Below are 28,000 nucleotides of genomic sequence, written 5' to 3'. Positions count from 1 at the left end.
AAACAGTGAAGACAGGCAGTGAATCTAGAGTACACTGCTCTGTTGATGGAAGTGACTGCAGTGGGGCATTGGGAAGAATTTCGAGACAGGTGGAGTCTAGAAAATCTCATGTTATACTTTTACTTATAGATTAATAATAAGTAAATAAAGAATAAATTAATTAAAGAATCCAATAAAACCAATGAATCTGCCCAGCTAATAAAGACATATATATCCCTATGATAATCAGACTGCTATTCAAAGAAACCTAGCTAATTGGACATCAATAGATTAATGGGTATAGAAGATGTGGTACATATACAGAAAGGAACATTACTCAGCCATCAGAAGAAAACAAATCCTAGCATTTGCTACATCATGGATGGCGCTAGAGCATATTATGCTCAGAGAAATAAGTGAGGAAGAGAAGAAATTTATCAAATGATTTAACACATGCGTGGAGACGAAGAGCCAAGATAAAACTGAAGGAGCAAAACATCAGCAGATTCACAAAACACAAGTTTGGAGTAACAGTTACCAAGGGTAAGAGAGTGGCATTGTTACATATGAAAGCAAGGAGAATGTAGGCATAATGATTAGCATTATTAATGTGGATTGGGGGAGATGGAATCTACAGTATCTTACTATGCTCATGGACAGTGACTTCAGGGACGTAACTGGGTTGTTCTTGTTTATAGTGTTGGTCTTGTAAAATTAATGATTCTCATGTAATTTTAGATTAATTATTAAAGAATTAATAAAGGAATATATGAATAAATATAAAAAAACAAATCTATAAGTATATAAACAGAATGCAGCAGCCCATGTTAAAAACGAAAATTGCACCCATATGTTTCTCACTGAAGTATTGACAATAGCCAAGCTAAATGTCCATCAGTATGTGGGACGTAGAATATTATTCAGCCGTATGATGAAAACAAATCTTACCATTTACAACAACATGGATAGAACTTGTGGGTATTGTTCTCAGTGAAATAAGCCACGAAGAGAAAGTCAAGTGACAATTGATGTCACTCTACTGTGGAGAGTTAGAAAAAAAGAGAAATAGTGAAGGAACAAGACAGTGTCAGGTTGAATGATCTGAAGAGTGGACTAATGGTTACTAAGGGGAAAGTGAAAGAGGGGAATGGCTTGAAAGGGTGGAATGAGAGGGAAAATGGGGCATTACGTGTAGCACACATATGTGGAGAGGGTGTGGGCACGAGGAAGGCAGTACAACAACAAAGAGCAGTAGAGCTACTACAGTGCATTAAGGGGCTCCTGGACAGTGACACTCATGCTGTATAACGCGTGGATTTGAAAATGGGGTTTGTCTAATTACCATAATTGCGCTAAGGTAACTGTGTGGTATTGATGCCAAAATCAAAAGAAACAAGCAGTATCTTGAATCTCTTTTCCTTTTCCTCTGAACCTGTCAAGGAGGTCAGCGCCCATCTTACCAATGTCCAACTCCGTGCAGGGTAGCATGCTCTGAAGTGAGAACCAGCTAATCTGAGCTTACATATCCTGTCTCTATGAAAGAGGCGCACTGTGACATCATGGAATCTCCAGGCAACAAGGCTGTTCCTGCAAACTCCACTAGCACATGTTGGGCAGAGCTCAGCCGTGTGGAGGTGCAACATCTTAGAAACATAACTTGTTCTGGCCTACATATATAAGTAAAATGATGTCACTCATCATTGGAATGTAAGAAAAAAGAAAAAGCTGAAGGGGAAAAAAAGTGGTGTCACAGAACATATGAATAGATTCACAGTTACCAAAGGGAAAGAGACAGAGAAGGATGGTTGGAAATGGAGGGGAAAGTATGTGTGGAAGAAATGGAGCATTTCAGTTAGCATATATAATGTGGGAATGGATGCACTTTTTGTGCAGTCCAACAGAAAAGACAACTAGCAATACTACAGTACATTGTTATGGTGATGGAAGTGACCACGGGCGTTTTGGGTGAAACGAGGAAATGGGGGTGTAGGAAATACGTTACACATACAATTGCAGATTAACGGTAAACAAACAAATCAATAATAAAAACATATCAATAAATCCATTGGAGCAGACAAGTTAAAAAAGGCAAATACATCCACGGGTTTATCAGCAGTAAGCACAGTAGCCCAGGTAACTTTAAATCAGTAGATTAATGAGTAATGAATTTGTGGTACATATTCATAGTTGAATATTACTCAGCCATAAGATGACAATAAATCCTAACATTTGTAAAAACTCGGAAGGTGAAGGTGGGCACTATACTCATGACATAAGAGGTGGAGAAAGACAAGTGTCAAGTGACATGAGCCACCAGTGGAGATGTAGGAGAAAGAAAAACTGAAGGAGCAAAACATCATCCGATTCACAGAAATGAAAATTGGACTAAGAGATTCCAAAGGGAAGGATCTGTGATGGATAGGAGCGAATGGATGGTGGAAGTATCGGTAAAGAAAGCGTGCTATATGACTTCCATGTATACTGCAGATGGGCATTGTGGGGATGGCTGTACAAAACACGGAAGACAAGTAGTGATTCTACAGTATCTTACTATGCTCACGGAGTGTGACTGCAAATGAGAATCCTGGAGTTCTTTGTGATAGGCCGGTCCTAGCACACATAATTTTATTCATGTAATTGTAGACTAATGAGATATAATTAAATGAACGAATGCATAAAATAAATGCAGAGTAACAGAGAAAGCAGCAGCCAGTTTAAAGGAGACGTGTGCACAGCTATGTTATTTACCACAATGATAACAATAGTGAAGCTAAGTATCCATCAGCAAACGAAGAGTGGGATATTATTCAGATATATGACTAAAACAAACCCTGCCATTTACAACAACATGGATGGAGATACAGAGGATTATGCTCAGTGAAATAAGCGGTGGAGAGAGAAAATTGGCAAATGATTTCACTCACAAGCAGAGTATTAAAAAAAGAAATAAAATGAAGAAACCAAAACTGTAGAAGCCACGCTGAAGAGAAGAATGGACTAACGTTTACCAAAGGAAAGAGACTGGGCCGGTTGTGTTATGGTGGAGGGATAAGAAGGACTGGGGGTTAGAAATGGTGAATTAGAATAAGTGTACATAGTGTTGGGCTGGGGAACGTGGAGGACTTCACGTCACAGAGAAGACTAGTGATTCTACATTTTTTTACTGCACTGGAGGATAGTGAACGCAATGGGATATCTGGAGATATATTGTTGATGGAAGTTGTAGTAAACAATATTACTCATGTAATTGTGTATTCATGAGATATAAAAGATAGATACACATAGAACGTAATAAAGATCATAGTTGCAGAAAGATGGTGATAGAGATAAATGATGACTATGATAGATGAGAGATAGCAAGAAGGTAGATTGTCAGATGATAGATGATAGACACATAGAGGAAAAGTAAGTAGTATAGATAAGTAGATATAATGCAGTAGTCCAATTTAAAAATGGAATGTGCACCCCCTTGTTTATCGCAGCACTATTCACAGTAGCGGGACCATCTCCATCAGAAGTTGAATGGATACAGAAGAAGTGGCATATATAAACAATTAATTGCCTTTCACCCATAAGACGAAAACAAATCCTCACATTTGTGACAATATAGATGAAATAACTGGTTTTATGTTCAATGAATTAAGATAGGAGGACAAGTATCAAACGATATGACCAATCTGTGCAGATAGAGAAGCCGGAAAGAACTGAAGGAGCAAAATAGTGGCAGACACATAGAGCCCAAGAATGAACTACCATTTACCAAAGAAAAAACGACTAGGGTGGACATGGGAGAATGGAGGGATAACATTGGGAAGGGAAAGGATGCATTATAATTAGCACATGTAATGTTTTTGAGGGTGCGTGGTGACGGCTTAACCAAACAGTGAAGACAGGCAGTGAATCTAGAGTACACTGCTCTGTTGATGGAAGTGACTGCAGTGGGGCATTGGGAAGAATTTCGAGACAGGTGGAGTCTAGAAAATCTCATGTTATACTTTTACTTATAGATTAATAATAAGTAAATAAAGAATAAATTAATTAAAGAATCCAATAAAACCAATGAATCTGCCCAGCTAATAAAGACATATATATCCCTATGATAATCAGACTGCTATTCAAAGAAACCTAGCTAATTGGACATCAATAGATTAATGGGTATAGAAGATGTGGTACATATACAGAAAGGAACATTACTCAGCCATCAGAAGAAAACAAATCCTAGCATTTGCTACATCATGGATGGCGCTAGAGCATATTATGCTCAGAGAAATAAGTGAGGAAGAGAAGAAATTTATCAAATGATTTAACACATGCGTGGAGACGAAGAGCCAAGATAAAACTGAAGGAGCAAAACATCAGCAGATTCACAAAACACAAGTTTGGAGTAACAGTTACCAAGGGTAAGAGAGTGGCATTGTTACATATGAAAGCAAGGAGAATGTAGGCATAATGATTAGCATTATTAATGTGGATTGGGGGAGATGGAATCTACAGTATCTTACTATGCTCATGGACAGTGACTTCAGGGACGTAACTGGGTTGTTCTTGTTTATAGTGTTGGTCTTGTAAAATTAATGATTCTCATGTAATTTTAGATTAATTATTAAAGAATTAATAAAGGAATATATGAATAAATATAAAAAAACAAATCTATAAGTATATAAACAGAATGCAGCAGCCCATGTTAAAAACGAAAATTGCACCCATATGTTTCTCACTGAAGTATTGACAATAGCCAAGCTAAATGTCCATCAGTATGTGGGACGTAGAATATTATTCAGCCGTATGATGAAAACAAATCTTACCATTTACAACAACATGGATAGAACTTGTGGGTATTGTTCTCAGTGAAATAAGCCACGAAGAGAAAGTCAAGTGACAATTGATGTCACTCTACTGTGGAGAGTTAGAAAAAAAGAGAAATAGTGAAGGAACAAGACAGTGTCAGGTTCAATGAACTGAAGAGTGGACTAATGGTTACTAAGGGGAAAGTGAAAGAGGGGAATGGCTTGAAAGGGTGGAATGAGAGGGAAAATGGGGCATTACGTGTAGCACACATGTGTGGAGAGGGTGTGGTCACGAGGAAGGCAGTACAACAGCAAAGAACAGTAGAGGTACTACAGTGCATTAAGGGGCTCGTGGACAGTGACACTTATGCTGTATAACGCGTGGATTTGAAAATGGGGTTTGTCTAATTACCATAATTGCGCTAAGGTAACTGTGTGGTATTGATGCCAAAATCAAAAGAAACAAGCAGTATCTTGAATCTCTTTTCCTTTTCCTCTGAACCTGTCAAGGAGGTCAGCGCCCATCTTACCAATGTCCAACTCCGTGCAGGGTAGCATGCTCTGAAGTGAGAACCAGCTAATCTGAGCTTACATATCCTGTCTCTATGAAAGAGGCGCACTGTGACATCATGGAATCTCAAGGCAACAAGGCTGTTCCTGCAAACTCCACTAGCACATGTTGGGCAGAGCTCAGCCGTGTGGAGCTGCAACGTCTTAGAAACATAACTTGTTCTGGCCTACATATATAAGTAAAATGATGTCACTCATCATTGGAATGTAAGAAAAAAGAAAAAGCTGAAGGGGAAAAAAAGTGGTGTCACAGAACATAAGAATAGATTCACAGTTACCAAAGGGAAAGAGACAGAGAAGGATGGTTGGAAATGGAGGGGAAAGGATGTGTGGAAGAAATGGAGCATTTCAGTTAGCATATATAATGTGGGAATGGATGCACTTGGTGTGCTGTCCAACAGAGAAGACAACTAGCAATACTACAGTACATTGTTTTGGTGATGGACGTGACCACGGGCGTTTTGGGTGAAACGAGGAAATGGGGGTCTAGGAAATACATTACACATACAATTGCAGATTAACGGTAAACAAACAAATCAATAATAAAAACATATCAATAAATCCGTTGGAGCAGACAAGTTAAAAAAGGCAAATACATCCACGGGTTTATCAGCAGTAAGCACAGTAGCCCAGGTAACTTTAAATCAGTAGATTAATGAGTAATGAATTTGTGGTACATATTCATAGTTGAATATTACTCAGCCATAAGATGACAATAATTCCTAACATTTGTAAAAACTCGGAAGGTGAAGGTGGGCACTATACTCATGACATAAGAGGTGGAGAAAGACAAGTGTCAAGTGACATGAGCCACCAGTGGAGATGTAGGAGAAAGAAAAACTGAAGGAGCAAAACATCATCCGATTCACAGAAATGAAAATTGGACTAAGAGATTCCAAAGGGAAGGATCTGTGATGGATAGGAGCGAATGGATGGTGGAAGTATCGGTAAAGAAAGCGTGCTGTATGACTTCCATGTATACTGCAGATGGGCATTGTGGGGATGGCTGTACAAAACACGGAAGACAAGTAGTGATTCTACAGTATCTTACTATGCTCACGGAGTGTGACTGCAAATGAGAATCCTGGAGTTCTTTGTGATAGGCCGGTCCTAGCACACATAATTTTATTCATGTACTTGTAGACTAATGAGATATAATTAAATGAACGAATGCATAAAATAAATGCAGAGTAACAGAGAAAGCAGCAGCCAGTTTAAAGGAGACGTGTGCACAGCTATGTTATTTACCACAATGATAACAATAGTGAAGCTAAGTATCCATCAGCAAACGAAGAGTGGGATATTATTCAGATATATGACTAAAACAAACCCTGCCATTTACAACAACATGGATGGAGATACAGAGGATTATGCTCAGTGAAATAAGCGGTGGAGAGAGAAAATTGGCAAATGATTTCACTCACAAGCAGAGTATTAAAAAAAGAAATAAAATGAAGAAACCAAAACTGTAGAAGCCACGCTGAAGAGAAGAATGGACTAACGTTTACCAAAGGAAAGAGACTGTGCCGGTTGTATTATAGTGGATTGATAAGAAGGACTGGGGGTTAGAAATGGTTAATTAGAATAAGAGTACATAGTGTTGGGCTAGGGAACGTGGAGGACTGCACGTCACAGGGAAGACTAGTGATTGTACATTTTTTTACTGCACTGGAGGATAGTGAACGCAATGGGATATCTGGAGATATATTGTTGATGGAAGTTGTAGTAAACAATATTACTCATGTAATTGTGTATTCATGAGATATAAAAGATAGATACACATAGAACGTAATAAAGATCATAGTTGCAGAAAGATGGTGATAGAGATAAATGATGACTATGATAGATGAGAGATAGCAAGAAGGTAGATTGTCAGATGATAGATGATAGACACATAGAGGAAAAGTAAGTAGTATAGATAAGTAGATATAATGCAGTAGTCCAATTTAAAAATGGAATGTGCACCCCCTTGTTTATCGCAGCACTATTCACAGTAGCGGGACCATCTCCATCAGAAGTTGAATGGATACAGAAGAAGTGGCATATATAAACAATTAATTGCCTTTCACCCATAAGACGAAAACAAATCCTCACATTTGTGACAATATAGATGAAATAACTGGTTTTATGTTCAATGAATTAAGATAGGAGGACAAGTATCAAACGATATGACCAATCTGTGCAGATAGAGAAGCCGGAAAGAACTGAAGGAGCAAAATAGTGGCAGACACATAGAGCCCAAGAATGAACTACCATTTACCAAAGAAAAAACGACTAGGGTGGACATGGGAGAATGGAGGGATAACATTGGGAAGGGAAAGGATGCATTATAATTAGCACATGTAATGTTTTTGAGGGTGCGTGGTGACGGCTTAACCAAACAGTGAAGACAGGCAGTGAATCTAGAGTACACTGCTCTGTTGATGGAAGTGACTGCAGTGGGACATTGGGAAGAATTTCGAGACAGGTGGAGTCTAGAAAATCTCATGTTATACTTTTACTTATAGATTAATAATAAGTAAATAAAGAATAAATTAATTAAAGAATCCAATAAAACCAATGAATCTGCCCAGCTAATAAAGACATATATATCCCTATGATAATCAGACTGCTATTCAAAGAAACCTAGCTAATTGGACATCAATAGATTAATGGGTATAGAAGATGTGGTACATATACAGAAAGGAACATTACTCAGCCATCAGAAGAAAACAAATCCTAGCATTTGCTACATCATGGATGGCGCTAGAGCATATTATGCTCAGAGAAATAAGTGAGGAAGAGAAGAAATTTATCAAATGATTTAACACATGCGTGGAGACGAAGAGCCAAGATAAAACTGAAGGAGCAAAACATCAGCAGATTCACAAAACACAAGTTTGGAGTAACAGTTACCAAGGGTAAGAGAGTGGCATTGTTACATATGAAAGCAAGGAGAATGTAGGCATAATGATTAGCATTATTAATGTGGATTGGGGGAGATGGAATCTACAGTATCTTACTATGCTCATGGACAGTGACTTCAGGGACGTAACTGGGTTGTTCTTGTTTATAGTGTTGGTCTTGTAAAATTAATGATTCTCATGTAATTTTAGATTAATTATTAAAGAATTAATAAAGGAATATATGAATAAATATAAAAAAACAAATCTATAAGTATATAAACAGAATGCAGCAGCCCATGTTAAAAACGAAAATTGCACCCATATGTTTCTCACTGAAGTATTGACAATAGCCAAGCTAAATGTCCATCAGTATGTGGGACGTAGAATATTATTCAGCCGTATGATGAAAACAAATCTTACCATTTACAACAACATGGATAGAACTTGTGGGTATTGTTCTCAGTGAAATAAGCCACGAAGAGAAAGTCAAGTGACAATTGATGTCACTCTACTGTGGAGAGTTAGAAAAAAAGAGAAATAGTGAAGGAACAAGACAGTGTCAGGTTCAATGAACTGAAGAGTGGACTAATGGTTACTAAGGGGAAAGTGAAAGAGGGGAATGGCTTGAAAGGGTGGAATGAGAGGTAAAATGGGGCATTACGTGTAGCACACATGTGTGGAGAGGGTGTGGTCACGAGGAAGGCAGTACAACAGCAAAGAACAGTAGAGGTACTACAGTGCATTAAGGGGCTCGTGGACAGTGACACTTATGCTGTATAACGCGTGGATTTGAAAATGGGGTTTGTCTAATTACCATAATTGCGCTAAGGTAACTGTGTGGTATTGATGCCAAAATCAAAAGAAACAAGCAGTATCTTGAATCTCTTTTCCTTTTCCTCTGAACCTGTCAAGGAGGTCAGCGCCCATCTTACCAATGTCCAACTCCGTGCAGGGTAGCATGCTCTGAAGTGAGAACCAGCTAATCTGAGCTTACATATCCTGTCTCTATGAAAGAGGCGCACTGTGACATCATGGAATCTCAAGGCAACAAGGCTGTTCCTGCAAACTCCACTAGCACATGTTGGGCAGAGCTCAGCCGTGTGGAGCTGCAACGTCTTAGAAACATAACTTGTTCTGGCCTACATATATAAGTAAAATGATGTCACTCATCATTGGAATGTAAGAAAAAAGAAAAAGCTGAAGGGGAAAAAAAGTGGTGTCACAGAACATAATAGATTCACAGTTACCAAAGGGAAAGAGACAGAGAAGGATGGTTGGAAATGGAGGGGAAAGGATGTGTGGAAGAAATGGAGCATTTCAGTTAGCATATATAATGTGGGAATGGATGCACTTGGTGTGCTGTCCAACAGAGAAGACAACTAGCAATACTACAGTACATTGTTTTGGTGATGGAAGTGACCACGGGCGTTTTGGGTGAAACGAGGAAATGGGGGTCTAGGAAATACGTTACACATACAATTGCAGATTAACGGTAAACAAACAAATCAATAATAAAAACATATCAATAAATCCGTTGGAGCAGACAAGTTAAAAAAGGCAAATACATCCACGGGTTTATCAGCAGTAAGCACAGTAGCCCAGGTAACTTTAAATCAGTAGATTAATGAGTAATGAATTTGTGGTACATATTCATAGTTGAATATTACTCAGCCATAAGATGACAATAAATCCTAACATTTGTAAAAACTCGGAAGGTGAAGGTGGGCACTATACTCATGACATAAGAGGTGGAGAAAGACAAGTGTCAAGTGACATGAGCCACCAGTGGAGATGTAGGAGAAAGGAAAACTGAAGGAGCAAAACATCATCCGATTCACAGAAATGAAAATTGGACTAAGAGATTCCAAAGGGAAGGATCTGTGATGGATAGGAGCGAATGGATGGTGGAAGTATCGGTAAAGAAATCGTGCTATATGACTTCCATGTATACTGCAGATGGGCATTGTGGGGATGGCTGTACAAAACACGGAAGACAAGTAGTGATTCTACAGTATCTTACTATTCTCACGGAGTGTGACTGCAAATGAGAATCCTGGAGTTCTTTGTGATAGGCCGGTCCTAGCACACATAATTTTATTCATGTACTTGTAGACTAATGAGATATAATTAAATGAACGAATGCATAAAATAAATGCAGAGTAACAGAGAAAGCAGCAGCCAGTTTAAAGGAGACGTGTGCACAGCTATGTTATTTACCACAATGATAACAATAGTGAAGCTAAGTATCCATCAGCAAACGAAGAGTGGGATATTATTCAGATATATGACTAAAACAAACCCTGCCATTTACAACAACATGGATGGAGATACAGAGGATTATGCTCAGTGAAATAAGCGGTGGAGAGAGAAAATTGGCAAATGATTTCACTCACAAGCAGAGTATTAAAAAAAGAAATAAAATGAAGAAACCAAAACTGTAGAAGCCACGCTGAAGAGAAGAATGGACTAATGTTTACCAAAGGAAAGAGACTGTGCCGGTTGTATCATAGTGGAGGGATAAGAAGGACTGGGGGTTAGAAATGGTGAATTAGAATAAGAGTACATAGTGTTGGGCTAGGGAACGTGGAGGACTGCACGTCACAGGGAAGACTAGTGATTGTACATTTTTTTACTGCACTGGAGGATAGTGAACGCAATGGGATATCTGGAGATATATTGTTGATGGAAGTTGTAGTAAACAATATTACTCATGTAATTGTGTATTCATGAGATATAAAAGATAGATACACATAGAACGTAATAAAGATCATAGTTGCAGAAAGATGGTGATAGAGATAAATGATGACTATGATAGATGAGAGATAGCAAGAAGGTAGATTGTCAGATGATAGATGATAGACACATAGAGGAAAAGTAAGTAGTATAGATAAGTAGATATAATGCAGTAGCCCAATTTAAAAATGGAATGTGCACCCCCTTGTTTATCGCAGCACTATTCACAGTAGCGGGACCATCTCCATCAGAAGTTGAATGGATACAGAAGAAGTGGTATATATAAACAATTAATTGCCTTTCACCCATAAGACGAAAACAAATCCTCACATTTGTGACAATATAGATGAAATAACTGGTTTTATGTTCAATGAATTAAGATAGGAGGACAAGTATCAAACGATATGACCAATCTGTGCAGATAGAGAAGCCGGAAAGAACTGAAGGAGCAAAATAGTGGCAGACACACAGAGCCCAAGAATGAACTACCATTTACCAAAGAAAAAACGACTAGGGTGGACATGGGAGAATGGAGGGATAACATTGGGAAGGGAAAGGATGCATTATAATTAGCACATGTAATGTTTTTGAGGGTGCGTGGTGACGGCTTAACCAAACAGTGAAGACAGGCAGTGAATCTAGAGTACACTGCTCTGTTGATGGAAGTGACTGCAGTGGGGCATTGGGAAGAATTTCGAGACAGGTGGAGTCTAGAAAATCTCATGTTATACTTTTACTTATAGATTAATAATAAGTAAATAAAGAATAAATTAATTAAAGAATCCAATAAAACCAATGAATCTGCCCAGCTAATAAAGACATATATATCCCTATGATAATCAGACTGCTATTCAAAGAAACCTAGCTAATTGGACATCAATAGATTAATTTGTATAGAAGATGTGGTACATATACAGAAAGGAACATTACTCAGCCATCAGAAGAAAACAAATCCTAGCATTTGCTACATCATGGATGGCGCTAGAGCATATTATGCTCAGAGAAATAAGTGAGGAAGAGAAGAAATTTATCAAATGATTTAACACATGCGTGGAGACGAAGAGCCAAGATAAAACTGAAGGAGCAAAACATCAGCAGATTCACAAAACACAAGTTTGGAGTAACAGTTACCAAGGGTAAGAGGGTGGCATTGTTACATATGAAAGCAAGGAGAATGTAGGCATAATGATTAGCATTATTAATGTGGATTGGGGGAGATGGAATCTACAGTATCTTACTATGCTCATGGACAGTGACTTCAGGGACGTAACTGGGTTGTTCTTGTTTATAGTGTTGGTCTTGTAAAATTAATGATTCTCATGTAATTTTAGATTAATTATTAAAGAATTAATAAAGGAATATATGAATAAATATAAAAAAACAAATCTATAAGTATATAAACAGAATGCAGCAGCCCATGTTAAAAACGAAAATTGCACCCATATGTTTCTCACTGAAGTATTGACAATAGCCAAGCTAAATGTCCATCAGTATGTGGGACGTAGAATATTATTCAGCCGTATGATGAAAACAAATCTTACCATTTACAACAACATGGATAGAACTTGTGGGTATTGTTCTCAGTGAAATAAGCCACGAAGAGAAAGTCAAGTGACAATTGATGTCACTCTACTGTGGAGAGTTAGAAAAAAAGAGAAATAGTGAAGGAACAAGACAGTGTCAGGTTCAATGAACTGAAGAGTGGACTAATGGTTACTAAGGGGAAAGTGAAAGAGGGGAATGGCTTGAAAGGGTGGAATGAGAGGTAAAATGGGGCATTACGTGTAGCACACATGTGTGGAGAGGGTGTGGTCACGAGGAAGGCAGTACAACAGCAAAGAACAGTAGAGGTACTACAGTGCATTAAGGGGCTCGTGGACAGTGACACTTATGCTGTATAACGCGTGGATTTGAAAATGGGGTTTGTCTAATTACCATAATTGCGCTAAGGTAACTGTGTGGTATTGATGCCAAAATCAAAAGAAACAAGCAGTATCTTGAATCTCTTTTCCTTTTCCTCTGAACCTGTCAAGGAGGTCAGCGCCCATCTTACCAATGTCCAACTCCGTGCAGGGTAGCATGCTCTGAAGTGAGAACCAGCTAATCTGAGCTTACATATCCTGTCTCTATGAAAGAGGCGCACTGTGACATCATGGAATCTCAAGGCAACAAGGCTGTTCCTGCAAACTCCACTAGCACATGTTGGGCAGAGCTCAGCCGTGTGGAGCTGCAACGTCTTAGAAACATAACTTGTTCTGGCCTACATATATAAGTAAAATGATGTCACTCATCATTGGAATGTAAGAAAAAAGAAAAAGCTGAAGGGGAAAAAAAGTGGTGTCACAGAACATAAGAATAGATTCACAGTTACCAAAGGGAAAGAGACAGAGAAGGATGGTTGGAAATGGAGGGGAAAGGATGTGTGGAAGAAATGGAGCATTTCAGTTAGCATATATAATGTGGGAATGGATGCACTTGGTGTGCTGTCCAACAGAGAAGACAACTAGCAATACTACAGTACATTGTTTTGGTGATGGAAGTGACCACGGGCGTTTTGGGTGAAACGAGGAAATGGGGGTCTAGGAAATACGTTACACATACAATTGCAGATTAACGGTAAACAAACAAATCAATAATAAAAACATATCAATAAATCCGTTGGAGCAGACAAGTTAAAAAAGGCAAATACATCCACGGGTTTATCAGCAGTAAGCACAGTAGCCCAGGTAACTTTAAATCAGTAGATTAATGAGTAATGAATTTGTGGTACATATTCATAGTTGAATATTACTCAGCCATAAGATGACAATAAATCCTAACATTTGTAAAAACTCGGAAGGTGAAGGTGGGCACTATACTCATGACATAAGAGGTGGAGAAAGACAAGTGTCAAGTGACATGAGCCACCAGTGGAGATGTAGGAGAAAGGAAAACTGAAGGAGCAAAACATCATCCGATTCACAGAAATGAAAATTGGACTAAGAGATTCCAAAGGGAAGGATCTGTGATGGATAGGAGCGAATGGATGGTGGAAGTATCGGTAAAGAAATCGTGCTATATGACTTCCATGTATACTGCAGATGGGCATTGTGGGGATGGCTGTACAAAACACGGAAGACAAGTAGTGATTCTACAGTATCTTACTATTCTCACGGAGTGTGACTGCAAATGAGAATCCTGGAGTTCTTTGTGATAGGCCGGTCCTAGCACACATAATTTTATTCATGTACTTGTAGACTAATGAGATATAATTAAATGAACGAATGCATAAAATAAATGCAGAGTAACAGAGAAAGCAGCAGCCAGTTTAAAGGAGACGTGTGCACAGCTATGTTATTTACCACAATGATAACAATAGTGAAGCTAAGTATCCATCAGCAAACGAAGAGTGGGATATTATTCAGATATATGACTAAAACAAACCCTGCCATTTACAACAACATGGATGGAGATACAGAGGATTATGCTCAGTGAAATAAGCGGTGGAGAGAGAAAATTGGCAAATGATTTCACTCACAAGCAGAGTATTAAAAAAAGAAATAAAATGAAGAAACCAAAACTGTAGAAGCCACGCTGAAGAGAAGAATGGACTAATGTTTACCAAAGGAAAGAGACTGTGCCGGTTGTATCATAGTGGAGGGATAAGAAGGACTGGGGGTTAGAAATGGTGAATTAGAATAAGAGTACATAGTGTTGGGCTAGGGAACGTGGAGGACTGCACGTCACAGGGAAGACTAGTGATTGTACATTTTTTTACTGCACTGGAGGATAGTGAACGCAATGGGATATCTGGAGATATATTGTTGATGGAAGTTGTAGTAAACAATATTACTCATGTAATTGTGTATTCATGAGATATAAAAGATAGATACACATAGAACGTAATAAAGATCATAGTTGCAGAAAGATGGTGATAGAGATAAATGATGACTATGATAGATGAGAGATAGCAAGAAGGTAGATTGTCAGATGATAGATGATAGACACATAGAGGAAAAGTAAGTAGTATAGATAAGTAGATATAATGCAGTAGCCCAATTTAAAAATGGAATGTGCACCCCCTTGTTTATCGCAGCACTATTCACAGTAGCGGGACCATCTCCATCAGAAGTTGAATGGATACAGAAGAAGTGGTATATATAAACAATTAATTGCCTTTCACCCATAAGACGAAAACAAATCCTCACATTTGTGACAATATAGATGAAATAACTGGTTTTATGTTCAATGAATTAAGATAGGAGGACAAGTATCAAACGATATGACCAATCTGTGCAGATAGAGAAGCCGGAAAGAACTGAAGGAGCAAAATAGTGGCAGACACACAGAGCCCAAGAATGAACTACCATTTACCAAAGAAAAAACGACTAGGGTGGACATGGGAGAATGGAGGGATAACATTGGGAAGGGAAAGGATGCATTATAATTAGCACATGTAATGTTTTTGAGGGTGCGTGGTGACGGCTTAACCAAACAGTGAAGACAGGCAGTGAATCTAGAGTACACTGCTCTGTTGATGGAAGTGACTGCAGTGGGGCATTGGGAAGAATTTCGAGACAGGTGGAGTCTAGAAAATCTCATGTTATACTTTTACTTATAGATTAATAATAAGTAAATAAAGAATAAATTAATTAAAGAATCCAATAAAACCAATGAATCTGCCCAGCTAATAAAGACATATATATCCCTATGATAATCAGACTGCTATTCAAAGAAACCTAGCTAATTGGACATCAATAGATTAATGGGTATAGAAGATGTGGTACATATACAGAAAGGAACATTACTCAGCCATCAGAAGAAAACAAATCCTAGCATTTGCTACATCATGGATGGCGCTAGAGCATATTATGCTCAGAGAAATAAGTGAGGAAGAGAAGAAATTTATCAAATGATTTAACACATGCGTGGAGACGAAGAGCCAAGATAAAACTGAAGGAGCAAAACATCAGCAGATTCACAAAACACAAGTTTGGAGTAACAGTTACCAAGGGTAAGAGGGTGGCATTGTTACATATGAAAGCAAGGAGAATGTAGGCATAATGATTAGCATTATTAATGTGGATTGGGGGAGATGGAATCTACAGTATCTTACTATGCTCATGGACAGTGACTTCAGGGACGTAACTGGGTTGTTCTTGTTTATAGTGTTGGTCTTGTAAAATTAATGATTCTCATGTAATTTTAGATTAATTATTAAAGAATTAATAAAGGAATATATGAATAAATATAAAAAAACAAATCTATAAGTATATAAACAGAATGCAGCAGCCCATGTTAAAAACGAAAATTGCACCCATATGTTTCTCACTGAAGTATTGACAATAGCCAAGCTAAATGTCCATCAGTATGTGGGACGTAGAATATTATTCAGCCGTATGATGAAAACAAATCTTACCATTTACAACAACATGGATAGAACTTGTGGGTATTGTTCTCAGTGAAATAAGCCACGAAGAGAAAGTCAAGTGACAATTGATGTCACTCTACTGTGGAGAGTTAGAAAAAAAGAGAAATAGTGAAGGAACAAGACAGTGTCAGGTTCAATGAACTGAAGAGTGGACTAATGGTTACTAAGGGGAAAGTGAAAGAGGGGAATGGCTTGAAAGGGTGGAATGAGAGGTAAAATGGGGCATTACGTGTAGCACACATGTGTGGAGAGGGTGTGGTCACGAGGAAGGCAGTACAACAGCAAAGAACAGTAGAGGTACTACAGTGCATTAAGGGGCTCGTGGACAGTGACACTTATGCTGTATAACGCGTGGATTTGAAAATGGGGTTTGTCTAATTACCATAATTGCGCTAAGGTAACTGTGTGGTATTGATGCCAAAATCAAAAGAAACAAGCAGTATCTTGAATCTCTTTTCCTTTTCCTCTGAACCTGTCAAGGAGGTCAGCGCCCATCTTACCAATGTCCAACTCCGTGCAGGGTAGCATGCTCTGAAGTGAGAACCAGCTAATCTGAGCTTACATATCCTGTCTCTATGAAAGAGGCGCACTGTGACATCATGGAATCTCAAGGCAACAAGGCTGTTCCTGCAAACTCCACTAGCACATGTTGGGCAGAGCTCAGCCGTGTGGAGCTGCAACGTCTTAGAAACATAACTTGTTCTGGCCTACATATATAAGTAAAATGATGTCACTCATCATTGGAATGTAAGAAAAAAGAAAAAGCTGAAGGGGAAAAAAAGTGGTGTCACAGAACATAAGAATAGATTCACAGTTACCAAAGGGAAAGAGACAGAGAAGGATGGTTGGAAATGGAGGGGAAAGGATGTGTGGAAGAAATGGAGCATTTCAGTTAGCATATATAATGTGGGAATGGATGCACTTGGTGTGCTGTCCAACAGAGAAGACAACTAGCAATACTACAGTACATTGTTTTGGTGATGGAAGTGACCACGGGCGTTTTGGGTGAAACGAGGAAATGGGGGTCTAGGAAATACGTTACACATACAATTGCAGATTAACGGTAAACAAACAAATCAATAATAAAAACATATCAATAAATCCGTTGGAGCAGACAAGTTAAAAAAGGCAAATACATCCACGGGTTTATCAGCAGTAAGCACAGTAGCCCAGGTAACTTTAAATCAGTAGATTAATGAGTAATGAATTTGTGGTACATATTCATAGTTGAATATTACTCAGCCATAAGATGACAATAAATCCTAACATTTGTAAAAACTCGGAAGGTGAAGGTGGGCACTATACTCATGACATAAGAGGTGGAGAAAGACAAGTGTCAAGTGACATGAGCCACCAGTGGAGATGTAGGAGAAAGGAAAACTGAAGGAGCAAAACATCATCCGATTCACAGAAATGAAAATTGGACTAAGAGATTCCAAAGGGAAGGATCTGTGATGGATAGGAGCGAATGGATGGTGGAAGTATCGGTAAAGAAATCGTGCTATATGACTTCCATGTATACTGCAGATGGGCATTGTGGGGATGGCTGTACAAAACACGGAAGACAAGTAGTGATTCTACAGTATCTTACTATTCTCACGGAGTGTGACTGCAAATGAGAATCCTGGAGTTCTTTGTGATAGGCCGGTCCTAGCACACATAATTTTATTCATGTACTTGTAGACTAATGAGATATAATTAAATGAACGAATGCATAAAATAAATGCAGAGTAACAGAGAAAGCAGCAGCCAGTTTAAAGGAGACGTGTGCACAGCTATGTTATTTACCACAATGATAACAATAGTGAAGCTAAGTATCCATCAGCAAACGAAGAGTGGGATATTATTCAGATATATGACTAAAACAAACCCTGCCATTTACAACAACATGGATGGAGATACAGAGGATTATGCTCAGTGAAATAAGCGGTGGAGAGAGAAAATTGGCAAATGATTTCACTCACAAGCAGAGTATTAAAAAAAGAAATAAAATGAAGAAACCAAAACTGTAGAAGCCACGCTGAAGAGAAGAATGGACTAATGTTTACCAAAGGAAAGAGACTGTGCCGGTTGTATCATAGTGGAGGGATAAGAAGGACTGGGGGTTAGAAATGGTGAATTAGAATAAGAGTACATAGTGTTGGGCTAGGGAACGTGGAGGACTGCACGTCACAGGGAAGACTAGTGATTGTACATTTTTTTACTGCACTGGAGGATAGTGAACGCAATGGGATATCTGGAGATATATTGTTGATGGAAGTTGTAGTAAACAATATTACTCATGTAATTGTGTATTCATGAGATATAAAAGATAGATACACATAGAACGTAATAAAGATCATAGTTGCAGAAAGATGGTGATAGAGATAAATGATGACTATGATAGATGAGAGATAGCAAGAAGGTAGATTGTCAGATGATAGATGATAGACACATAGAGGAAAAGTAAGTAGTATAGATAAGTAGATATAATGCAGTAGCCCAATTTAAAAATGGAATGTGCACCCCCTTGTTTATCGCAGCACTATTCACAGTAGCGGGACCATCTCCATCAGAAGTTGAATGGATACAGAAGAAGTGGTATATATAAACAATTAATTGCCTTTCACCCATAAGACGAAAACAAATCCTCACATTTGTGACAATATAGATGAAATAACTGGTTTTATGTTCAATGAATTAAGATAGGAGGACAAGTATCAAACGATATGACCAATCTGTGCAGATAGAGAAGCCGGAAAGAACTGAAGGAGCAAAATAGTGGCAGACACACAGAGCCCAAGAATGAACTACCATTTACCAAAGAAAAAACGACTAGGGTGGACATGGGAGAATGGAGGGATAACATTGGGAAGGGAAAGGATGCATTATAATTAGCACATGTAATGTTTTTGAGGGTGCGTGGTGACGGCTTAACCAAACAGTGAAGACAGGCAGTGAATCTAGAGTACACTGCTCTGTTGATGGAAGTGACTGCAGTGGGGCATTGGGAAGAATTTCGAGACAGGTGGAGTCTAGAAAATCTCATGTTATACTTTTACTTATAGATTAATAATAAGTAAATAAAGAATAAATTAATTAAAGAATCCAATAAAACCAATGAATCTGCCCAGCTAATAAAGACATATATATCCCTATGATAATCAGACTGCTATTCAAAGAAACCTAGCTAATTGGACATCAATAGATTAATGGGTATAGAAGATGTGGTACATATACAGAAAGGAACATTACTCAGCCATCAGAAGAAAACAAATCCTAGCATTTGCTACATCATGGATGGCGCTAGAGCATATTATGCTCAGAGAAATAAGTGAGGAAGAGAAGAAATTTATCAAATGATTTAACACATGCGTGGAGACGAAGAGCCAAGATAAAACTGAAGGAGCAAAACATCAGCAGATTCACAAAACACAAGTTTGGAGTAACAGTTACCAAGGGTAAGAGGGTGGCATTGTTACATATGAAAGCAAGGAGAATGTAGGCATAATGATTAGCATTATTAATGTGGATTGGGGGAGATGGAATCTACAGTATCTTACTATGCTCATGGACAGTGACTTCAGGGACGTAACTGGGTTGTTCTTGTTTATAGTGTTGGTCTTGTAAAATTAATGATTCTCATGTAATTTTAGATTAATTATTAAAGAATTAATAAAGGAATATATGAATAAATATAAAAAAACAAATCTATAAGTATATAAACAGAATGCAGCAGCCCATGTTAAAAACGAAAATTGCACCCATATGTTTCTCACTGAAGTATTGACAATAGCCAAGCTAAATGTCCATCAGTATGTGGGACGTAGAATATTATTCAGCCGTATGATGAAAACAAATCTTACCATTTACAACAACATGGATAGAACTTGTGGGTATTGTTCTCAGTGAAATAAGCCACGAAGAGAAAGTCAAGTGACAATTGATGTCACTCTACTGTGGAGAGTTAGAAAAAAAGAGAAATAGTGAAGGAACAAGACAGTGTCAGGTTCAATGAACTGAAGAGTGGACTAATGGTTACTAAGGGGAAAGTGAAAGAGGGGAATGGCTTGAAAGGGTGGAATGAGAGGTAAAATGGGGCATTACGTGTAGCACACATGTGTGGAGAGGGTGTGGTCACGAGGAAGGCAGTACAACAGCAAAGAACAGTAGAGGTACTACAGTGCATTAAGGGGCTCGTGGACAGTGACACTTATGCTGTATAACGCGTGGATTTGAAAATGGGGTTTGTCTAATTACCATAATTGCGCTAAGGTAACTGTGTGGTATTGATGCCAAAATCAAAAGAAACAAGCAGTATCTTGAATCTCTTTTCCTTTTCCTCTGAACCTGTCAAGGAGGTCAGCGCCCATCTTACCAATGTCCAACTCCGTGCAGGGTAGCATGCTCTGAAGTGAGAACCAGCTAATCTGAGCTTACATATCCTGTCTCTATGAAAGAGGCGCACTATGACATCATGGAATCTCAAGGCAACAAGGCTGTTCCTGCAAACTCCACTAGCACATGTTGGGCAGAGCTCAGCCGTGTGGAGCTGCAACGTCTTAGAAACATAACTTGTTCTGGCCTACATATATAAGTAAAATGATGTCACTCATCATTGGAATGTAAGAAAAAAGAAAAAGCTGAAGGGGAAAAAAAGTGGTGTCACAGAACATAAGAATAGATTCACAGTTACCAAAGGGAAAGAGACAGAGAAGGATGGTTGGAAATGGAGGGGAAAGGATGTGTGGAAGAAATGGAGCATTTCAGTTAGCATATATAATGTGGGAATGGATGCACTTGGTGTGCTGTCCAACAGAGAAGACAACTAGCAATACTACAGTACATTGTTTTGGTGATGGAAGTGACCACGGGCGTTTTGGGTGAAACGAGGAAATGGGGGTCTAGGAAATACGTTACACATACAATTGCAGATTAACGGTAAACAAACAAATCAATAATAAAAACATATCAATAAATCCGTTGGAGCAGACAAGTTAAAAAAGGCAAATACATCCACGGGTTTATCAGCAGTAAGCACAGTAGCCCAGGTAACTTTAAATCAGTAGATTAATGAGTAATGAATTTGTGGTACATATTCATAGTTGAATATTACTCAGCCATAAGATGACAATAAATCCTAACATTTGTAAAAACTCGGAAGGTGAAGGTGGGCACTATACTCATGACATAAGAGGTGGAGAAAGACAAGTGTCAAGTGACATGAGCCACCAGTGGAGATGTAGGAGAAAGGAAAACTGAAGGAGCAAAACATCATCCGATTCACAGAAATGAAAATTGGACTAAGAGATTCCAAAGGGAAGGATCTGTGATGGATAGGAGCGAATGGATGGTGGAAGTATCGGTAAAGAAATCGTGCTATATGACTTCCATGTATACTGCAGATGGGCATTGTGGGGATGGCTGTACAAAACACGGAAGACAAGTAGTGATTCTACAGTATCTTACTATTCTCACGGAGTGTGACTGCAAATGAGAATCCTGGAGTTCTTTGTGATAGGCCGGTCCTAGCACACATAATTTTATTCATGTACTTGTAGACTAATGAGATATAATTAAATGAACGAATGCATAAAATAAATGCAGAGTAACAGAGAAAGCAGCAGCCAGTTTAAAGGAGACGTGTGCACAGCTATGTTATTTACCACAATGATAACAATAGTGAAGCTAAGTATCCATCAGCAAACGAAGAGTGGGATATTATTCAGATATATGACTAAAACAAACCCTGCCATTTACAACAACATGGATGGAGATACAGAGGATTATGCTCAGTGAAATAAGCGGTGGAGAGAGAAAATTGGCAAATGATTTCACTCACAAGCAGAGTATTAAAAAAAGAAATAAAATGAAGAAACCAAAACTGTAGAAGCCACGCTGAAGAGAAGAATGGACTAATGTTTACCAAAGGAAAGAGACTGTGCCGGTTGTATCATAGTGGAGGGATAAGAAGGACTGGGGGTTAGAAATGGTGAATTAGAATAAGAGTACATAGTGTTGGGCTAGGGAACGTGGAGGACTGCACGTCACAGGGAAGACTAGTGATTGTACATTTTTTTACTGCACTGGAGGATAGTGAACGCAATGGGATATCTGGAGATATATTGTTGATGGAAGTTGTAGTAAACAATATTACTCATGTAATTGTGTATTCATGAGATATAAAAGATAGATACACATAGAACGTAATAAAGATCATAGTTGCAGAAAGATGGTGATAGAGATAAATGATGACTATGATAGATGAGAGATAGCAAGAAGGTAGATTGTCAGATGATAGATGATAGACACATAGAGGAAAAGTAAGTAGTATAGATAAGTAGATATAATGCAGTAGCCCAATTTAAAAATGGAATGTGCACCCCCTTGTTTATCGCAGCACTATTCACAGTAGCGGGACCATCTCCATCAGAAGTTGAATGGATACAGAAGAAGTGGTATATATAAACAATTAATTGCCTTTCACCCATAAGACGAAAACAAATCCTCACATTTGTGACAATATAGATGAAATAACTGGTTTTATGTTCAATGAATTAAGATAGGAGGACAAGTATCAAACGATATGACCAATCTGTGCAGATAGAGAAGCCGGAAAGAACTGAAGGAGCAAAATAGTGGCAGACACACAGAGCCCAAGAATGAACTACCATTTACCAAAGAAAAAACGACTAGGGTGGACATGGGAGAATGGAGGGATAACATTGGGAAGGGAAAGGATGCATTATAATTAGCACATGTAATGTTTTTGAGGGTGCGTGGTGACGGCTTAACCAAACAGTGAAGACAGGCAGTGAATCTAGAGTACACTGCTCTGTTGATGGAAGTGACTGCAGTGGGGCATTGGGAAGAATTTCGAGACAGGTGGAGTCTAGAAAATCTCATGTTATACTTTTACTTATAGATTAATAATAAGTAAATAAAGAATAAATTAATTAAAGAATCCAATAAAACCAATGAATCTGCCCAGCTAATAAAGACATATATATCCCTATGATAATCAGACTGCTATTCAAAGAAACCTAGCTAATTGGACATCAATAGATTAATGGGTATAGAAGATGTGGTACATATACAGAAAGGAACATTACTCAGCCATCAGAAGAAAACAAATCCTAGCATTTGCTACATCATGGATGGCGCTAGAGCATATTATGCTCAGAGAAATAAGTGAGGAAGAGAAGAAATTTATCAAATGATTTAACACATGCGTGGAGACGAAGAGCCAAGATAAAACTGAAGGAGCAAAACATCAGCAGATTCACAAAACACAAGTTTGGAGTAACAGTTACCAAGGGTAAGAGGGTGGCATTGTTACATATGAAAGCAAGGAGAATGTAGGCATAATGATTAGCATTATTAATGTGGATTGGGGGAGATGGAATCTACAGTATCTTACTATGCTCATGGACAGTGACTTCAGGGACGTAACTGGGTTGTTCTTGTTTATAGTGTTGGTCTTGTAAAATTAATGATTCTCATGTAATTTTAGATTAATTATTAAAGAATTAATAAAGGAATATATGAATAAATATAAAAAAACAAATCTATAAGTATATAAACAGAATGCAGCAGCCCATGTTAAAAACGAAAATTGCACCCATATGTTTCTCACTGAAGTATTGACAATAGCCAAGCTAAATGTCCATCAGTATGTGGGACGTAGAATATTATTCAGCCGTATGATGAAAACAAATCTTACCATTTACAACAACATGGATAGAACTTGTGGGTATTGTTCTCAGTGAAATAAGCCACGAAGAGAAAGTCAAGTGACAATTGATGTCACTCTACTGTGGAGAGTTAGAAAAAAAGAGAAATAGTGAAGGAACAAGAGAGTGTCAGGTTCAATGAACTGAAGAGTGGACTAATGGTTACTAAGGGGAAAGTGAAAGAGGGGAATGGCTTGAAAGGGTGGAATGAGAGGTAAAATGGGGCATTACGTGTAGCACACATGTGTGGAGAGGGTGTGGTCACGAGGAAGGCAGTACAACAGCAAAGAACAGTAGAGGTACTACAGTGCATTAAGGGGCTCGTGGACAGTGACACTTATGCTGTATAACGCGTGGATTTGAAAATGGGGTTTGTCTAATTACCATAATTGCGCTAAGGTAACTGTGTGGTATTGATGCCAAAATCAAAAGAAACAAGCAGTATCTTGAATCTCTTTTCCTTTTCCTCTGAACCTGTCAAGGAGGTCAGCGCCCATCTTACCAATGTCCAACTCCGTGCAGGGTAGCATGCTCTGAAGTGAGAACCAGCTAATCTGAGCTTACATATCCTGTCTCTATGAAAGAGGCGCACTGTGACATCATGGAATCTCAAGGCAACAAGGCTGTTCCTGCAAACTCCACTAGCACATGTTGGGCAGAGCTCAGCCGTGTGGAGCTGCAACGTCTTAGAAACATAACTTGTTCTGGCCTACATATATAAGTAAAATGATGTCACTCATCATTGGAATGTAAGAAAAAAGAAAAAGCTGAAGGGGAAAAAAAGTGGTGTCACAGAACATAAGAATAGATTCACAGTTACCAAAGGGAAAGAGACAGAGAAGGATGGTTGGAAATGGAGGGGAAAGGATGTGTGGAAGAAATGGAGCATTTCAGTTAGCATATATAATGTGGGAATGGATGCACTTGGTGTGCTGTCCAACAGAGAAGACAACTAGCAATACTACAGTACATTGTTTTGGTGATGGAAGTGACCACGGGCGTTTTGGGTGAAACGAGGAAATGGGGGTCTAGGAAATACGTTACACATACAATTGCAGATTAACGGTAAACAAACAAATCAATAATAAAAACATATCAATAAATCCGTTGGAGCAGACAAGTTAAAAAAGGCAAATACATCCACGGGTTTATCAGCAGTAAGCACAGTAGCCCAGGTAACTTTAAATCAGTAGATTAATGAGTAATGAATTTGTGGTACATATTCATAGTTGAATATTACTCAGCCATAAGATGACAATAAATCCTAACATTTGTAAAAACTCGGAAGGTGAAGGTGGGCACTATACTCATGACATAAGAGGTGGAGAAAGACAAGTGTCAAGTGACATGAGCCAAAAGTGGAGATGTAGGAGAAAGGAAAACTGAAGGAGCAAAACATCATCCGATTCACAGAAATGAAAATTGGACTAAGAGATTCCAAAGGGAAGGATCTGTGATGGATAGGAGCGAATGGATGGTGGAAGTATCGGTAAAGAAATCGTGCTATATGACTTCCATGTATACTGCAGATGGGCATTGTGGGGATGGCTGTACAAAACACGGAAGACAAGTAGTGATTCTACAGTATCTTACTATTCTCACGGAGTGTGACTGCAAATGAGAATCCTGGAGTTCTTTGTGATAGGCCGGTCCTAGCACACATAATTTTATTCATGTACTTGTAGACTAATGAGATATAATTAAATGAACGAATGCATAAAATAAATGCAGAGTAACAGAGAAAGCAGCAGCCAGTTTAAAGGAGACGTGTGCACAGCTATGTTATTTACCACAATGATAACAATAGTGAAGCTAAGTATCCATCAGCAAACGAAGAGTGGGATATTATTCAGATATATGACTAAAACAAACCCTGCCATTTACAACAACATGGATGGAGATACAGAGGATTATGCTCAGTGAAATAAGCGGTGGAGAGAGAAAATTGGCAAATGATTTCACTCACAAGCAGAGTATTAAAAAAAGAAATAAAATGAAGAAACCAAAACTGTAGAAGCCACGCTGAAGAGAAGAATGGACTAATGTTTACCAAAGGAAAGAGACTGTGCCGGTTGTATCATAGTGGAGGGATAAGAAGGACTGGGGGTTAGAAATGGTGAATTAGAATAAGAGTACATAGTGTTGGGCTAGGGAACGTGGAGGACTGCACGTCACAATGAAGACTAGTGATTGTACATTTTTTTACTGCACTGGAGGATAGTGAACGCAATGGGATATCTGGAGATATATTGTTGATGGAAGTTGTAGTAAACAATATTACTCATGTAATTGTGTATTCATGAGATATAAAAGATAGATACACATAGAACGTAATAAAGATCATAGTTGCAGAAAGATGGTGATAGAGATAAATGATGACTATGATAGATGAGAGATAGCAAGAAGGTAGATTGTCAGATGATAGATGATAGACACATAGAGGAAAAGTAAGTAGTATAGATAAGTAGATATAATGCAGTAGCCCAATTTAAAAATGGAATGTGCACCCCCTTGTTTATCGCAGCACTATTCACAGTAGCGGGACCATCTCCATCAGAAGTTGAATGGATACAGAAGAAGTGGTATATATAAACAATTAATTGCCTTTCACCCATAAGACGAAAACAAATCCTCACATTTGTGACAATATAGATGAAATAACTGGTTTTATGTTCAATGAATTAAGATAGGAGGACAAGTATCAAACGATATGACCAATCTGTGCAGATAGAGAAGCCGGAAAGAACTGAAGGAGCAAAATAGTGGCAGACACACAGAGCCCAAGAATGAACTACCATTTACCAAAGAAAAAACGACTAGGGTGGACATGGGAGAATGGAGGGATAACATTGGGAAGGGAAAGGATGCATTATAATTAGCACATGTAATGTTTTTGAGGGTGCGTGGTGACGGCTTAACCAAACAGTGAAGACAGGCAGTGAATCTAGAGTACACTGCTCTGTTGATGGAAGTGACTGCAGTGGGGCATTGGGAAGAATTTCGAGACAGGTGGAGTCTAGAAAATCTCATGTTATACTTTTACTTATAGATTAATAATAAGTAAATAAAGAATAAATTAATTAAAGAATCCAATAAAACCAATGAATCTGCCCAGCTAATAAAGACATATATATCCCTATGATAATCAGACTGCTATTCAAAGAAACCTAGCTAATTGGACATCAATAGATTAATGGGTATAGAAGATGTGGTACATATACAGAAAGGAACATTACTCAGCCATCAGAAGAAAACAAATCCTAGCATTTGCTACATCATGGATGGCGCTAGAGCATATTATGCTCAGAGAAATAAGTGAGGAAGAGAAGAAATTTATCAAATGATTTAACACATGCGTGGAGACGAAGAGCCAAGATAAAACTGAAGGAGCAAAACATCAGCAGATTCACAAAACACAAGTTTGGAGTAACAGTTACCAAGGGTAAGAGGGTGGCATTGTTACATATGAAAGCAAGGAGAATGTAGGCATAATGATTAGCATTATTAATGTGGATTGGGGGAGATGGAATCTACAGTATCTTACTATGCTCATGGACAGTGACTTCAGGGACGTAACTGGGTTGTTCTTGTTTATAGTGTTGGTCTTGTAAAATTAATGATTCTCATGTAATTTTAGATTAATTATTAAAGAATTAATAAAGGAATATATGAATAAATATAAAAAAACAAATCTATAAGTATATAAACAGAATGCAGCAGCCCATGTTAAAAACGAAAATTGCACCCATATGTTTCTCACTGAAGTATTGACAATAGCCAAGCTAAATGTCCATCAGTATGTGGGACGTAGAATATTATTCAGCCGTATGATGAAAACAAATCTTACCATTTACAACAACATGGATAGAACTTGTGGGTATTGTTCTCAGTGAAATAAGCCACGAAGAGAAAGTCAAGTGACAA

Source organism: Manis pentadactyla, chromosome Y (assembly GCF_030020395.1).
Source record: "Manis pentadactyla isolate mManPen7 chromosome Y, mManPen7.hap1, whole genome shotgun sequence".
Taxonomy (NCBI): Eukaryota; Metazoa; Chordata; class Mammalia; order Pholidota; family Manidae; genus Manis; species Manis pentadactyla.
This window is presented reverse-complemented; position numbering follows the sequence as displayed.